Source organism: Mesoplodon densirostris, chromosome 3 (genome assembly GCF_025265405.1).
Source record: "Mesoplodon densirostris isolate mMesDen1 chromosome 3, mMesDen1 primary haplotype, whole genome shotgun sequence".
NCBI lineage: Eukaryota > Metazoa > Chordata > Mammalia > Artiodactyla > Ziphiidae > Mesoplodon > Mesoplodon densirostris.
In genome coordinates, this window is record NC_082663.1 from 105,038,508 (window position 1) to 105,054,305 (window position 15,798).

General features: G+C 42.3%; 1 pseudogene; it reads left to right on the forward strand.

The window, feature by feature from the left end:
* Positions 1 to 6,920, forward strand: part of LOC132486822 (regulator of nonsense transcripts 1-like) — a 33,644-nt pseudogene extending 26,724 nt beyond the window's left edge.
* Positions 6,921 to 15,798: the final 8,878 nt, after the last annotated feature.

The following is a 15,798-nucleotide window of genomic DNA, read 5'->3' on the forward strand; positions in this document are numbered from 1 at the left end:
TGGGAAGAGGCCGCATAGCACAGGGAGATCAGCTAGGTGGTTTGTGACCACCTAGAGGGGTGGGATAGGGAGGGTGGGAGGGAGGGAGACGCAAGAGTTAAGTGATATGGGAACATATGTATAACTGCTTCACTTTGTTATAAAGCAGAAACTAACACACCATTGTAAAGCAATTATACTCCAATGAAGATGTTAAAAAAAAGAAATGAAGAGTGGGAAAGACTTCTGATGCAATGGAGACTTAATAAAGATTTGATTTTGAATCAATAAAAAAATTCATTGAATAGAATTATATGACTACTTAGCAAAAAAAAGAATGAACTAATTATAGATACAACATGGATGAACCTCCAAATCACTAAGCTGGGTGAAAGAAAAACCATACACAAAAGTAGTATATAATGCATCATTCCATTTATATAAAATTCCAAAAAAATCCAACTAACCCTTGCTGACAGAACTCAGAGCACTGCTTGTCTGGGGACCAGGGAGAGGATAAGCTAGAGGAATTACAAATGAGCATAAGTAAATGTGGGAGGTATATTCATATGTCAAAACTTACCAACTTGTACACTTTAAATATGTGTAGTTGATTTTTTTCAACTATATGTCAGTAAAGCTTAAAAATCATAACTCAAATGGCATATCAGTTTGCTGGATAAGAAAAATTTACTTTGCAAGTCACACAGAGCTTACATATTCAATAAGTAATTAAGCTTTCATAATGTGTTTTAACTTAGAAAAGGTTTCACCATTTTTCCTCCAAATATTTTTCTCGAGTGCAATTTTTCTTCCATCCCATGAATCCAATTCCATGTGTGTTCAATACCAATGTTGTCCTACAATAAAGAGGTCAATACTGCTCTTTTTATTTTTTTCACTCTGGGCTTTTGTTTGGTTTATTTCTATTGATTTGCAAGTTCACTGATCTTTTCTCATTGTCCAGTCTGTTGTTATAACCTCATTTCATCTCACTTCTCAAATTTCCATTTGACCCCTTTTTAGTTTCCATTTTTCTACTATGAACCTCTATCTGTTCATACATTATATCCAACTTTACCTTAAAGCTTTGAAAATATTTATAATATTGTCTTAAATTCTTTTTGACTAGAAGGCTCTAGTTAAATCTTCTTTCGGTTCAAATTATAAAACAATTGTATGTCATTTAAATAAGGGAGCAGACTTCCTTATTTAATGTTTTATTTACTTTCAACGTACAGCTCAAAGCACAAACACTGTACACTTTAAATCCAAACCCTTTCCTTCCCCTGTTTATTCAATATTTTGGACACATATTATGACATATGCACTGGACCTAAATTCAAGAGTTCTGTGAGAACCATATCATTGGAAGAAGGAATTCATTGATCTACTGTATTGTTCAAGGGCTTCAGCCTCATATTTGGCTATATGTTACTAACTGATCCACTAAAATAAGATGGCAAAAAACCCAGCTCTATTTTTGGAAACATAATTTTCATTATTATTTTTTTTACAAGTTGTATGTACCTATTGTCTTCTGTTATTAAGAAACGAACAAAATAATGTCTTAGTCCAGATTTGTTTCTAAGTGATGCTTCACTTTATACTTTTTGTTGAGGTATAAATCACAAAAAATAAAATGCATATATCTTAATAGTACAGTTCAATGATTTTGACAATGACTGGGTAACAACCACTGAAATTAATATATAGAACATTTCCATCACTCCCAAAATTTCCCTCATTCCCCCTTTCCAGTTAGTCTGCTTTCCCCTTGAGGTAACCAGTTTCTCATTTCTACTAACATGGTATAGAATTGCCTGTTCTTGGAACTTATATAAAATGCAGTCATATATAAGTACTCTTTTGCATCTAGATTCATTCACTCAGATACTATTTTTAAGATTTATCTATGTTGTTTCATCAATCAAAAGTTCATTCTTTTTAACTGTTAAGTATTCTATTCTATAAATATGCTACAATTTCTTTACCCATTTTCATATTGATGGGCCTCTTGGATTGTTTTCAAATTTTGGCTATTACTTTGTATAAAGCCTGCTATGAATATTCTCTTATACACATTTTCATAGACATATGTTTTCATTTCTCTTGGCTTAATACCTAGAAATGGAATTTCTGTGTCATAGATTTACTCACTTTATATATCTTTTCCCACTCCTCAAACTGAACTTATTTGTGTTTTTAGATATTATAAAACATATCCTGTAAACAAAATGTAGATAGGTCTTGCTTTTTATCCAGTCTTGTAATTTCCTTCTCTCTAATGGAGCATTTAGTCCATTTACATTGAATGGAATTACGGTTTTGTTCAGATCAGTTTAATTCTACTACCTTGGTATTTGTTTTCTATTTGTCCCATCTGTTATGTGTTCTATTGTTCATTTATTTCTATTGTCTTTTGTGCTTACAGAATAATTTTTATCCAATTTTATCTATTTTATTGATTTTTTTTAGCAATACTTCTTTGTGTGCATCCACTATTATGTGTTGTAATGGTTACCCTATAGATAGTAATACACACACTTAACTTACCACAGTCTCAATTCATAAGATATTAAAGAACAATACAATAACTATATAACGGTATAATTTCACTTAATCCCCACTCAATTCCTTGTATATTAGCCATATGTTTTAATTCAACATATTCTATAAACCCCATACCCATTATTACTGTTTGTGCTTTAAACAGTCAAGAGTCTTCTAAAGAACTTCAGCAATGTCATGAGCCTAAAACGACTAAAATTAGAGTTCAAGGGCATCAAGACAGCCAGAACCTAAGATGCCAAGATTATAGAGAGAAGAGTTGAAAGAACTGAGCCCAACAGTCTGAGCCTTTTTTCCTCTTGAGGCACTTGCCAGTTTGTAAGTAGTATAGGCTGAGAAGCACAGAAGCGGCGCAGAAAGTAGCTGCTATGAGTTCGAGAAACTATGCAGGATTTTTGTCAGTTTCATGGTTCTGGGAAGATTTTAAAAATGGGATTAAAGAACCACCGAAAGGATGGGATTCTGATAAAAACCCCAAGTATTCAATTGGACACCAGAAGGGCTAGAGTCTATGCTGAGGTTAAGCCAGAAATAGACCAGCCTTACAGACTTGAACGCAGCTGTGAATCAGCGCAGCCCGTTTGAATTAAAGTAATCCACGCCGACTCTAATTGACTGCCAGAAGCTAAAGAAATCCCCTCTAGAGAAAGATAACATTTCAAGAATCCCTATAATTTTTACACATAATTTTAGTAATTCAATAAAAACTTTACCAGGTATACAAAATAAAAAATAAGCGGGTGGGGGGTGGGGGATGGGGGAGGCAATAGAGACTGATGCACAGGTGATCCAGATACTGGTTTTCATTAAAATATTTTAAATGACTGTAAAATGGATGACAAGACAGAGAAATCAGCTAGAAAACTAGAATTTATATCAAAAGAATAAAATGGCACTCCTAAAACCAAAAATAATATCAGAAATCCAGGATGCAATGGAGACCACCTCACATCCGACAGAATAGGTAAAATTAAAGCAACGTACTTACAACAGGCCGTGGTGACGGCGGTTCCTGCAGTCGCTGTGAGCTGCGGGTGGCTCCGAGGGCAGCAAGAGCAGCTCTGGGCGCGCGGCTCGCGCGGTTGCGACCCTTTGAATACTGCCCAGCCGCGCAGCGGCCTAGACCTCGGCTTGGCTGAGGGCTCCGCGCAGCGCAAAGGCAGCAGCTTGAGCTTGGAGGCGTTTCCGCCCAGCCCGCACATGCGCACTTTCCTGGATGCGCAGAAAGCCGCCTCCCAGGCTTCCACACGCAGGGCTCGGAGTTCGAATGCACCGAGATCGCCTTCCCCAGCCAGACGCAGACGCGCCTCCCAAGGTCGCAGCACTAGAGGCCGGCTCCGTGTGGAAGCTGCAGCCGGACAGGTGGACTCGCAGGTGGGCTGACCCGTGCGCATCCTGCAGAACCAGGCGAGAATGAGAACGTGGGCAAGACCAGCCAGTTGGCTAAGTTGAACTTCAAAGAAGATGAAGACGATACTTTTTACAGGCAAGATGTCTCATACATGCCTGCAGCTACTGGGGAATACCCCATCCCGACTGCATGGTTTACTGTGATACCAGCAAGAGTGGTTCAGTAGATCATGGAAATGCTTCTGGCAGCCACATTCTAAGTCACCTCTGAGGGCAAAATGCAAAGAGATGACTCTGCACAAGGGTGGGCCCCGGGGGAGACGGTTCTGGAGTGTTATGACTATGTCAGCAGCAAGGCCTTCCTCCTTGGCTTCATTCTTACCAAAGCCACCTGGGTCATGGGGCAACTGTGCAGCCAGCCCTAAGCCACTCAGAGCAGCCTCAAGAAAATCAGCCGAGAGAGTTCACAGTGGAAACCCCGGATCCAGGACCACTACTTCCTGTCCTGGCTGATCACAATCCCTTCTGAGCAGGAACAGCTGTGGGCTCACAGATCACCACAGAGTAGATGAGCCAGCTTGGGTAGCTCTGCAAGGAAAATCCTTCCACCACCTTGGAGGACCTGGAGAAGCCAGGGTGGAGGCAGGGCCCCAGCGTATCATCCCTAGGTAGGAGGACTCTTACCAGTACCAGAACATATTTGGCCCTCTGGTCAAGCTGGAGACCAACTACTCTAAGAAACTGAAAGAGTCCCAGAGTCAAGGTAACATCACTGTCAGGTGGCACCTGGACCTTAACAAGAAGAGAATTGCCTACTTCACTTTGCCCAAGACAGACTCTGATAATCAGGCTTTAGTAATAATTTGGTTAGGAGACATGCACCTCATGCAGGGGAACAAGATTTGCCTGTGGTACAAAGGGGACCTGGTGCCCCTGTGGAAAGGGATCGGCCACGTCATCAAGGCTCCTGATAATTATGGCAATGAGATCGCCATTGAGCTGCAGAGTAGTTGTGGGTGCACCTTGGAGGTAACTCATAACTTCCAGGTGGATTTCACGTGGGAGTCAGCCTCATTAGACAGAATGCAGAGTATTGAAAACATCTGCTGTGGAGGAGAGCTCCATGTTGGGCTACATCTACCATAAACTGCTAGGCGTGATCAGAAAGTGCCAGCTGCCCAAATACTTCACAGCACAAGAGTTCCAAGACCTCCACCACTCTCAGGTTGACTTTCTGAGGATGGTGCTGCAGAGACCACTGAGCTGGATCCAGGGACCGCTAGGCACAGGCAATATGTGACCTCAGCCACCATCATCTACCATCTGGCTCAGTGGGCCTGTGCTAGTCTGTGCCCCAACTAACATAGCCAAGGATCAGCTGACCAAGAAGATCCACTGACCAGGCTGAAAGTCATGCAGCTCTGCACCAGGGTCCTCGGCTCCCCATTGCACATCCTGGCCCTGCACAAGCAGATCAGGAACACAGGTAGCATGCCAGAGCTCCAGAAGCTGCAGTTGCTGAAGGACAAGACCTGGGAGCTGTCATCTGCAGACCAGAAGTGGTACTTGGCCCTGAAGCAGACTCCTGAGAGGGAACTGCTCGTGAACACAGATGTCATCTGCTGTACATGCGGGTGACCGAAGCTTGCCAAGATGCAGTTTCACAGGGACCCAGGCCACTGAGCCCTGGAGTGCATGGTCCCTGTGTCCTCAGAGCCAAGCAGCTGATCCTTGTGGATGACCACTGCCAGCTGGGCCTCATGGTGATATGCAAGAAGGCAGCCAAGGCTGGGCTGTCCCAGTCACTCCTTGAGTACTTGGTGGTGCTGGGCACCTTTCCCATCTGCATCATCTGCCTCCAGGTCCAGGATCAGAGGTACCCTGCACTCAGCGCCTTCCTGTCCAACATCTTCTGCAAGGACCCTTGTCAGAACAGCAGCAGGTCATGTGAAGATGCTCTGTGTGATCCAGGGCCAGGAGGAGATCATCAGGTCAGGTACCTCCTACCTAACAGGCCAGAAGCTGCAAACATAGAAAAGATCACCACAAAGCTAAAGAAGACAGCTGCCAAGCTGGACCAGATTGCCATCATCATGTCTGTCATCATGTCCTATGAGGGCCAACACTCCTACCAGTGCAGTACATGCAGCCCACTAACTCCCTGCACACCAAGCCCTACCAAGAGGTGGAGAATGGCAGCGTGGATGTATTTCAGGGGCTCAAGAACAATTTTATCATCTTCTGCATGTGGGCAAGTAAGCACCAAAGCATTGGATTTTTAAACAACCCCAGGCACTTTGGCCCTGACCAAAGCACATTATGGGCAACCCAAGGGCCCTGTCCAAGCAGCTGCTCTGGAACCACCTGCTGAACTACAACCACCTGCTGGGGGCGGGGGGCACTGAACAATCTGCAGGAGAGCCTCATGCAGTTCAGCAAGCCCAGGAAGCTAGTCATCACCATCAACCTTGGAGCCTGCTTCATGACAACATCCATGTATGACTCTGGAAAGCCATCATCCCAGGATCAGTCTATGATCAGAGTAGCCAGGGCCAGCCTTTGAACATGTGCTTCCAGACCCATGACCAGATCAGCATGATCAGTGCCTACCCCAGCCTCCTGACCTCCATGAACAGTCCCCATTGCCTCCAACCTGGTCATGCCACCCATGCTGCCACCGGGGTATTTTGGACAAGCTAACAGGCCATCCACAGGTGGGGCACCCCAAAAGGCAAGACTGGTCATGGGGGATTCTAGAAGAACAGCTTTGGGCCTCCTGGGCCAGCCAGAGGAATCTCCTCAACAGCCAGGCCAGCCAGGCATGTGCCATCAAAGCTGTCTCACAGGGTGCCCTGAGGACAGGCTGCATCTCCATCAGCCAGCCCTTCCAGGTGAGCCAGGCCCACCTCTCCCAGCCCAAGCTGTCACAGGACAGTTATCTTGGCAGCATGGTGCTGTCACAAGACTCCATATACTCCATGTATACCAGGGCCAGCAAGCATACCAGCCCAGCAGAGTGATGGGGCTGCCCCAGTACTAGAAGGTGGCCTCCTCCACTAGCATCTTATTCTGGGTTAAAAAAGTAAAAATAAATGGATACCTGTTTTCCACTGCTAAAACTGAAGCATCATTTTGAGCAGCACGAGAGGGAGAGGAGCACCCAAGGGAGAGAGGAGCCTAAGTCAGAGCAAGTGTCCAATGTGCTTGGTGAGGAGGAGGAGGAGGGGTAGTGAGAGGTGGGCTCCACCACGAAAGACCATCCACCATCAAGCCTCACCAGCATGGGTGGCATGACCAGGTTGGAGGCAATGGGGACTGTTCATGGAGGTCAGGAGGCTGGGGTAGGCACTGATCATGCTGATCTGGTCATGGGTCTGGAAGCACATGTTCAAAGGCTGGCCCTGGCTGCTCTGATCATAGACTGATCCTGGGATAATGGCTTTCCAGGGTCATACATGGATGTTGTCATGAAGCAGGCTCCAAGGTTGATGGTGATGACTAGCTTCCTGGGCTTGCTGAACTGCATGAGGCTCTCCTGCAGATTGTTCAGTGCCCCCCGCCCCCAGCAGGTGGTTGTAGTTCAGCAGGTGGTTCCAGAGCAGCTGCTTGGACAGGGCCCTTGGGTTGCCCATAATGTGCTTTGGTCAGGGCCACATTAAGTGCCTGGGGTTGTTTAAAAATCCAATGCTTTGGTGCTTACTTGCCCACATGCAGAAGATGATAAAATTGTTCTTGAGCCCCTGAAATACATCCACGCTGCCATGCTCCACCTCTTGGTAGGGCTTGGTGTGCAGGGAGTTACTGGGCTGCATGTACTGCTGCCAACAAGGCCCAGCGCCCACAATGTCCACACCTGGGTCTGCCACCAGGGCAGAGTGAGGAAGACCCTCATCTCAGAGGAGCCCTTTTCCCTGTTCTGTTCTTTTTCTCTTTTAGTTAAAGGCGAACTACGTTTTAGCAGGAAAAAAACTTTGCACTCTGTGCCCAGTCAGGGCTCCATGCAGTTGACAGCTGTGCTAGGCTGAGCCCCTTTGAGGTGTGCTGTCCACACCAGCTCTGAAACTGCAGAGGGCATGCTGCCTGTGTTCTAAGAGGGTTTTCCTGTAAAGAATACATGTTTGGAAGGTTTCTGGTTGATTTTTAAAGATTCTTTCAAAGAAGTACTGAAATAAAGACTTTCCTGAGTTTGTCTCCCAAATCTGAGTGGTGGACCTGGATGATGTGAGTAGCTTCCAGAAACAAAGTTTAAACAAACCAATACAACTAGAGACTAGGATCAACACCTGTGATGCAATTGCAAGAAGGGTTTTTGTTTGAAGTTTTAGCTTCCAGCAGCTTCTCCCTGCAGGTGAGGGAGCAGTATTCAGGAACAGGAGGCTCCTTTCTCCACTGGACTCTGAGAAGCAAAGCATTTCCCTCTAGGGCTGGATTTGCCCCTCACTCCCTGTGAAATTTGGACACAGAGACAGACACGTAGAGGGAAGATGATATGAAGATACACAGAAAAACAACAGCTATGTGACTGTAGTGATGAAGCTACAAGCCAAGGAATGCCAAAGGTGGCTGGCAAACATCAAAAGCCAGAAGCAAAGAAGGATTCTCCCCCAGAGCCATCAGAGAAAGCATGGCTCTGCCAGTGTCTTGATTTCAGACTCCTAGTCTCCAGAACTGTGACACAATAAATTGCTGTTGTCTTAAGCCACTCAACTTTTGATACCTTTTTATAGTCGCCCTAGGAAATCAATACAACTACTAGTATAGTTAACAACATGGGTGAATTCTCAAAAGCATTATGTTATGTAAAAAAATCTTACATAAAATATACTTACTGTATGATTCACTTTATATGAAGTTCTAGAACAGGCAAAACTAACCTATGGTGGAAAAAAATCAGAACAGTGATTGCTTATGAGTGAGGAAGTTGGGACTGGCTGGGAAGAGGCATGAAGAAACTTTCTAGGGGGCTGACTATGTTCTACATCTTGGTAGAGGATTGGGTACACCAGTGTTTGCATTTATCAAAACTCAGCAAATAAATATCTAAGATTTGTGTATTTCATTGTATATAAATTCTACCTCAAAATAAAAACTACTATAAACAAATACTGAACTCTAGCTAATGGTATGCATGCTGAGGTGTTTAGAAGGAAGTGTAGTGAGGTCTGCATTTTAATTTGAAATGCATTAAAGAGTAAGATGGATTGATGACTGTATTGTTAGATGGTTAGGTAGATATGTGTAATGCAAGTATAATATAATATTTATGGCAGAATCTAGTTGGTGGACATATGGCTGTTCAATGTAAAATTCTTTCAACTTTTCTGTGTGCTTGAATATTTTTATAATAAAATGTTACAGAAAAAAGAATGTAATAAAGGAGTTAACCAGAAAATTAGACATAGAAGTTTAATCAGGCTGCAGTGCAGAATTTTAAAAAGAATGGAAAATACAGAAAGGAGCATAAGTGATACCAGTCTCAGGGATAAAGACTAACATAGGTATAATTGGAGTTGTAGAAGCAAAGAAGAAAAAGAATTGGCTAGATGCTATTTTTTAAAACATCATTTTTGAGAATTTTTCAAAGTGGATGAAAGACTTCAAGCCACATATTCGGCTAATAAAATGAATTGCAAGCATTTCTTTTGAATACAAAGGAAAACAAAATGAGGTATATTTAGTTAAACTGTTGAAAAACAAAGACAAAAACCCCTTAAAAGCATTCAGAGGTGCAACAATGAGACAGAGAACTGACTTCTCAATGGAATGGCATCTTTAAAGTGAGGCCTGTGAATAGAGCTGGCATTTATTAGGCTTCTATTATATGTCAGGCTCTGGGCTAAACCCTTTACAAACATTGGACCATTTAATCCTCACACCCTCCCAATGAGGTAGAATTAAGAATCCCATTTTAGGGCTTCCCTGGTGGTGCAGTGGTTGAGAGTCCACCTGCCAATGCAGGGTAAATGGGTTCGTGCCCTGGTCTGAGAAGATCCCACATGCCACGGAGCGGCTAGGCCCGTGAGCCATGGCCGCTGGGCCTGCGCGTCTGGAGCCTGTGCTCCGCAACGAGAGAGGCCACAACAGTGAGAGGCCCGCGTACCACACACACAAAAAAAAGAATCCCATTTTAATAAAAAGAAATTGAGGGTTGCAAAAGTTCATTATTTGTGTAAAGTCAGATGGCTAACCAGTGGTAAAGATTACAATTTAATTGTGACAGACTGTAAACATATTCATCGTAAGCATTGTGCTTCCTCCCATATTGTAAGTGTTCTGCTTTTTTCCTCCACTTCTGTGCATCTGCCAAGGCTCTTGATCTCAGCATTCCCTGATTTGGTAATCCCCCTGCCAAGTCTTGTAATGGTTATGAAAATATGCTTGGGTTTAATATTGAAAATGGAGAGAGAGAGAGAGAGAGAGAGAAACTGAATGTGGTGGAACACTAGTATCTAGTATCGGATAACAAGGATACAGATCACATTATTGTATGATACTGGAGCACTGACTGTAGAGAGAATACATTTAATTGGCACCTTTTCTTTGAATGCAGTATATCTAGTCTCCATTTTGACACTCTAGTAGATGACTGAAATGCTACCTTGTGTCTTGTTAGCACCGTATTGTAAAGTGTATATTATTATAGAAAATTGACAAGGTGATGAGCTGTCACTTTAGCTAAGAGAATATCCTATTTTTAATGAATATTATTTCATAAGGAAATGTGTTGATGACAGCTTATTTCAGTGGAAACTGTTGATGCGTAACCTTTTTGCTAGACAACATTATATCAGTAGTGACTATACCTAAAAAATTATGCTAGAAGCTAGAAATGTGTTTGCAAGAATAATTTTTAAGAAATGAGTACATAAGAGTAAGCAAAAGTATTTTTGAAATATTGTGTTAGCATATATTTATTGTAGGAGATTTTGTGGGGGTATATTTCTGACAAAATAGTAATTTATATCCCAATAATATTTTGTTTTTATATATTTTTTCTTTACATCTGTGCTAAGATGTAAGAACACGTCTTCAGAATAAATTTACATATGTAGATGAATGCACAAATGTATGTATGTATATACTGATATACATATAGATAAAAAATTCCAAAGTTTGTATTATATGTCATATAAATTACATCCAATCTGGCAGGGAAGCACAGATCCTCCACTGATTACTAGAATTAGGAGAGCTAAATTCAAGTCCTGGTTCTATCACTTTTATTTTGTAATCTTGGGAAAGTCCTTTAATCTCTTATTTAAGATGAGTTTACTTCTCAGTTAAAAATGGAGAAAATAATATTTGACCTACATACTTCACAGGGTGGTCAGGAGGCTTTTAAAAGAGATAATGTGTATGAAAGAAACATGATATTGCAAAAAGATATTATATTTAATAATATATATATAATTATATATTATGACATATTAAATATAATTGTGTATATAAATACAAGTATCATTATATGACCTGAATTATTCTAGGAGTTACCAACTTATGGCTTCAAATAAGGTCATGTTAACAATAATAACTAAATTTCTCTACTCCATTGCTCACAACCTAATGAAGCCACCTCAAAATATGACCCAGCTTGTTCTAGGAGAGCGAAGGGGGGGTGGAGTTTTAGGAGCTCATAGTGCATCTGCTCAGGTTCCACGCTCTCTCACTCACTAACACTTTCAAGAAACCAGCAGAAGTGCTCTTGCTGATGCTTCACAGCCCACCCGCTCACGGCAAGAACATCTGCATCTGGGCACCATCCTCTAGGACCCACAAAGTGGTCAGTGTCCAAAGAGCCAGAGTGGGGCTGTGTTCCTGCTCTGCACCCAAAAAGAGAGAATGCCTGTCACACTGGCACAATTTCCAAGTCCCTCTTTGTTACACAGGCAGCAAGCTGTATTTCTAAGTGCTCTATGTCTCTTCCTGCAGGACCCTGTCAGGAGCCCAGGCTTATAGCCCAAAGTCTGAAGCAGGCAATGCTGTTTTTCCCATTCTTTCCAGCCGGTCCCTTTGCTTTCCCCCTATATATGCAATCACTTGTCTCATTTTCCTCTAACCAAAAAGTATTTTTAAAATGGCATCCTGTCTGGCATATTTCACATTTCCCACACTTGCCTAGAAATGTCTGAAATCCAGTTGGGAGCACTTAATGCTCTAGCTACTCATTGCTGTGTAACACACTGCTCCAAAATTTAGTGACTTGGAGCAATATCGATGTTTTGATTTTCACTGTTCTATAGGTCGTCTGGGTGGAAGTTTTGCTGGTCTTCTGGAACTACTCAGCTGAAGTCAGCTGAGCTGACTGGGGACTAGACTCAGCAGTGGCACTGGGATGATTGGGCCCCTCTTCCCTCATAGTCTCTTGTCATTAGGCTAGAATTCCTTTAATAGCAGCCAGAGTATACCAAATGAACAAGGACAGAAGCTGCCAGGCCTCTTAAAATCCAGCTTCTCAAATACACCACACCATTTCCATAGCATTCTGTTGATCAAAGTATGTCACCAGGCCAGCCCAGATTCAAAATGGTCTGCACTTCTTCATGGAAGAGGCATGCAAATAGTGAGATGATAAGAATTTTTGGAGAGTCATCTTTGAAGACCAACAACTACCATTCAGTCTCTGGCTAAAACAGTGCAGATCCCTTGCACATGCAAAATATACCATCCCCCTCCCAATACCCCAAAAGTCTTATTCAATTACACTATTAGCTCTAAGTCCAGGATTTCATCATTAAACATGGTCCAGGTGGGGACAAGTTTCCACAGGTTCAGAGACTCAGATGCAGTTGCTCAAGTGTGGCTCTTCTTGATTTGTGAACTAAAATGACAAGTTATCCGCCCTCCCCACCTCACCTTCACACATACATGCAAAATGCAATAGTGAAAGAGGGATATGATAACTATAATAGACACTCCTGTTCAAGAAAGAGGAAATGGAAGGTGTATAGAGCCACTGATCTGTAGCAATTCTGAAATCTGGTCAGGTACATATTTTCAGGGCTGCTACTCTGGAAACAGAGAATGCTCTTTGACTAGGGACCAGCTCTGCCCCCTGGGGGCATAATAATAATAATTTCCTGATTCACTGTTCTCTTAGCTCTTGTCTTGTGCACTGGAGTCTTGGCTCTGCCCTCTGAGTCATTACTTGCTCTCAACACAAATAGAGAAATAGCCACCATTTCACAATTAGTGTACCATTTTTTTCCTAACAATACACTCTTCGTGCCAACAGGTGACCAGGACTTATTAAAAGTTCAAAATGAAGTGTGTGACCTTTCCATTTGTGTAAATATGTTCAACTATGTATGTGAAAATGCTTAAGTCATTTGTATAAATTCATCAGTATAATTATATAATGAATACATGAATAATCTATACAGTTTTTGTACTAAATTAAGCTGTCTTCCAATGTAATAAGCTGTGAAGGAATATTTCTTGTGACTAAGAAATGCTATATTATTTTATGTCTCTTAAATCTGTTCTTTTACTTAGTTCTAGAAAGGGAAGGAGTATATGGCTTTATCCAGAGGCAAAAGAGGAGCTAGGTAGTGTCACTGACTTCCAGAATGGTGTTGAAAGAATGAAAGAGAGGAAAGAAGGAAGGAAGGAAGGAAGGAAGGAACAAGGAAAGAAAGAAAGAAAGAAAGAAAGAAAAGAAAGAAAAGAAAGAAAGAAAGAAAGAAAGAAAGAAAGAAAGAAAGAAAAAGAAAGGGAGAAAGGGACAAAGAAAGACTTGCCCAAATTCTCTCTCTCTTGGATATTTGCAATAGGGAGGAGTGAAATGTTACAATTGGACATGGCCTTGGACTCTTTGGGAATAATACAATACTAACAATACTTCAGTTCCTGGGCTCTCTACCTAATATTTCTTGGAAGCTCTCTAATGAAAGTTTTCAGTGGGAAATCCAGAATCTGAGAAATTCTCAGGGTTTAGATACCTAAGATATTGCTATGTATCCTTGTAGTGGACCCGCATTAACTGCTTGTTAATGCTAAATATGGTTCCAGTATTTTCCCTCCAGCTATCTTTTAGACATTTTTTCTTAAGTAAATTTAGGTCATTATCAGATGCAACACTTTAATATAAGTATGACAAAGATTGAGTTCTTCTTTTATTATAGGTCTTCTTTTATATTTTTGAAACCCCTCCCCACCCCTGTTTCCTCAGGAATTCCATTTGTGTATTTATTGGCTTTTCTTTACCTGTCTTCTGTGTATTATTATTCTAGTTATCAATCTTTATTCTTTGACATTTTATTTTGCTATGCTTTTTTTTTTTTGCGGTACACGGGCCTCTCACCGTTGTGGCCTCTCCCGTCGTGGAGCACAGGCTCCGGAAGTGCAGGCTCAGCGGCCATGGCTCACGGGCCCAGCCGCTCCGCGGCATGTGGGATCCTCCCGGACCGGGGCACGAACCCGTGTCCCCTGCATCGGCAGGCGGACTCTCAACCACTGCGCCACCAGGGAAGCCCCCTTGCTATGTTTTTTGATCCCTTACTATATGTCTATGATTGTGTTTGTAATATATCCATTTCACATTTTATTACTTCCCTGTTATTGTTTTTTCCCTATGATTGTGTTATATGTTCCTTTCATTGTTTTCCAGCTCCCCTTCCATCTCTTCCTTCTGAATAGGATACTCTGAATCTATTTTTTTTTTTTTTTTTTTTTTTTTTTTTTTTTCTGTACGCGGGCCTCTCACTGTTGTGGCCTCCCCCATTGCGGAGCACAGGCTCCGGACGCACAGGCCCAGCGGCCATGGCTCACGGGCCCAGCCGCTCCGCGGCATGTGGGATCTTCCCAGACCGGGGCACGAACCCGTATCCCCTGCATCGGCAGGCGGACTCTCAACCACTGCGCCACCAGGGAAGCCCTGAATCTATTTTTTAACGATTGTTTCAAAAAGTTTATCTTTTAATGCCTGATACAGCAATAAAGAAATGTTTAACTTTCTGCCATAATTTTTCTTCTGATGTGCAGTTTCACTGTCATTTTTTGTTGTATTTCTTGCCTCCTCTTTTTCTGCTAATATTGCTCACTGTTTCCTTTTTATTATTACTCATCTTTTAGTGGGGGCCTTTTCCTCTGGGTGAGCCACTTGTTGTGGAACAGAACAGTAAGGTTCTGGGAAAGTGGGCTGGGCTATGTGGAATGCCAATTTAGATATGTTGCCCCAATGTTGCTGGTCAGCAAGTCTGTCACACACTCTATCATGAGGGTACACTTCACCAGGGCTCTGGTTATCCTGGTTTCTCCCTGTGGGCTGACAGGCAAAGCCTCAGTTGTGACATATACAAGTGTTTTGTGTGATCATTTGGTATTTATTTCTTTCTGTTTAGCCATTGTTATCAGCAGCTGCAAAGCTGATGTACACACACTACTCCACCCTTCCTGAAAAGAGAAATGGGTGAGAGAATGAACAACTTCTCATCCAAGCCAGATACCCCCACTCCATACTGCTGGGTCAAATGTGACTGGGAATGTTCCTGCTAACAGACTTGGTCCACAGCTGCAATCCCAAATAAGGGATTGTTGCTTGAGTGTCTCAGGGCCATGCCACCTACTTCTGGATTATTCTATATACTGCCCCAAATCTGTAATGCTATGAGATCTCCCTTAATATCCTCCCTTGATTTGATAGAAATAGCACATTCAGCAGCTGTCCTGCATAGTTTGAGGTAGGAATTGAGGCAATATTTTAATTTTTGTTGAAGTTAAATTACAGAGTTTCCTCTGTGTTTTTCATTCTTCTTTTTTTTTTAAATTGTTTTCATGCAGGAAAATGAAGCCAAAAATTTTTTCCATTCTTTTTTCTGAATTTCCACTCTGAATGCCATAGAGTTGACCCTTGAACAACATGGGGGTTAGGGTGCCAACCCCATGTGGTCAAGAATCCGT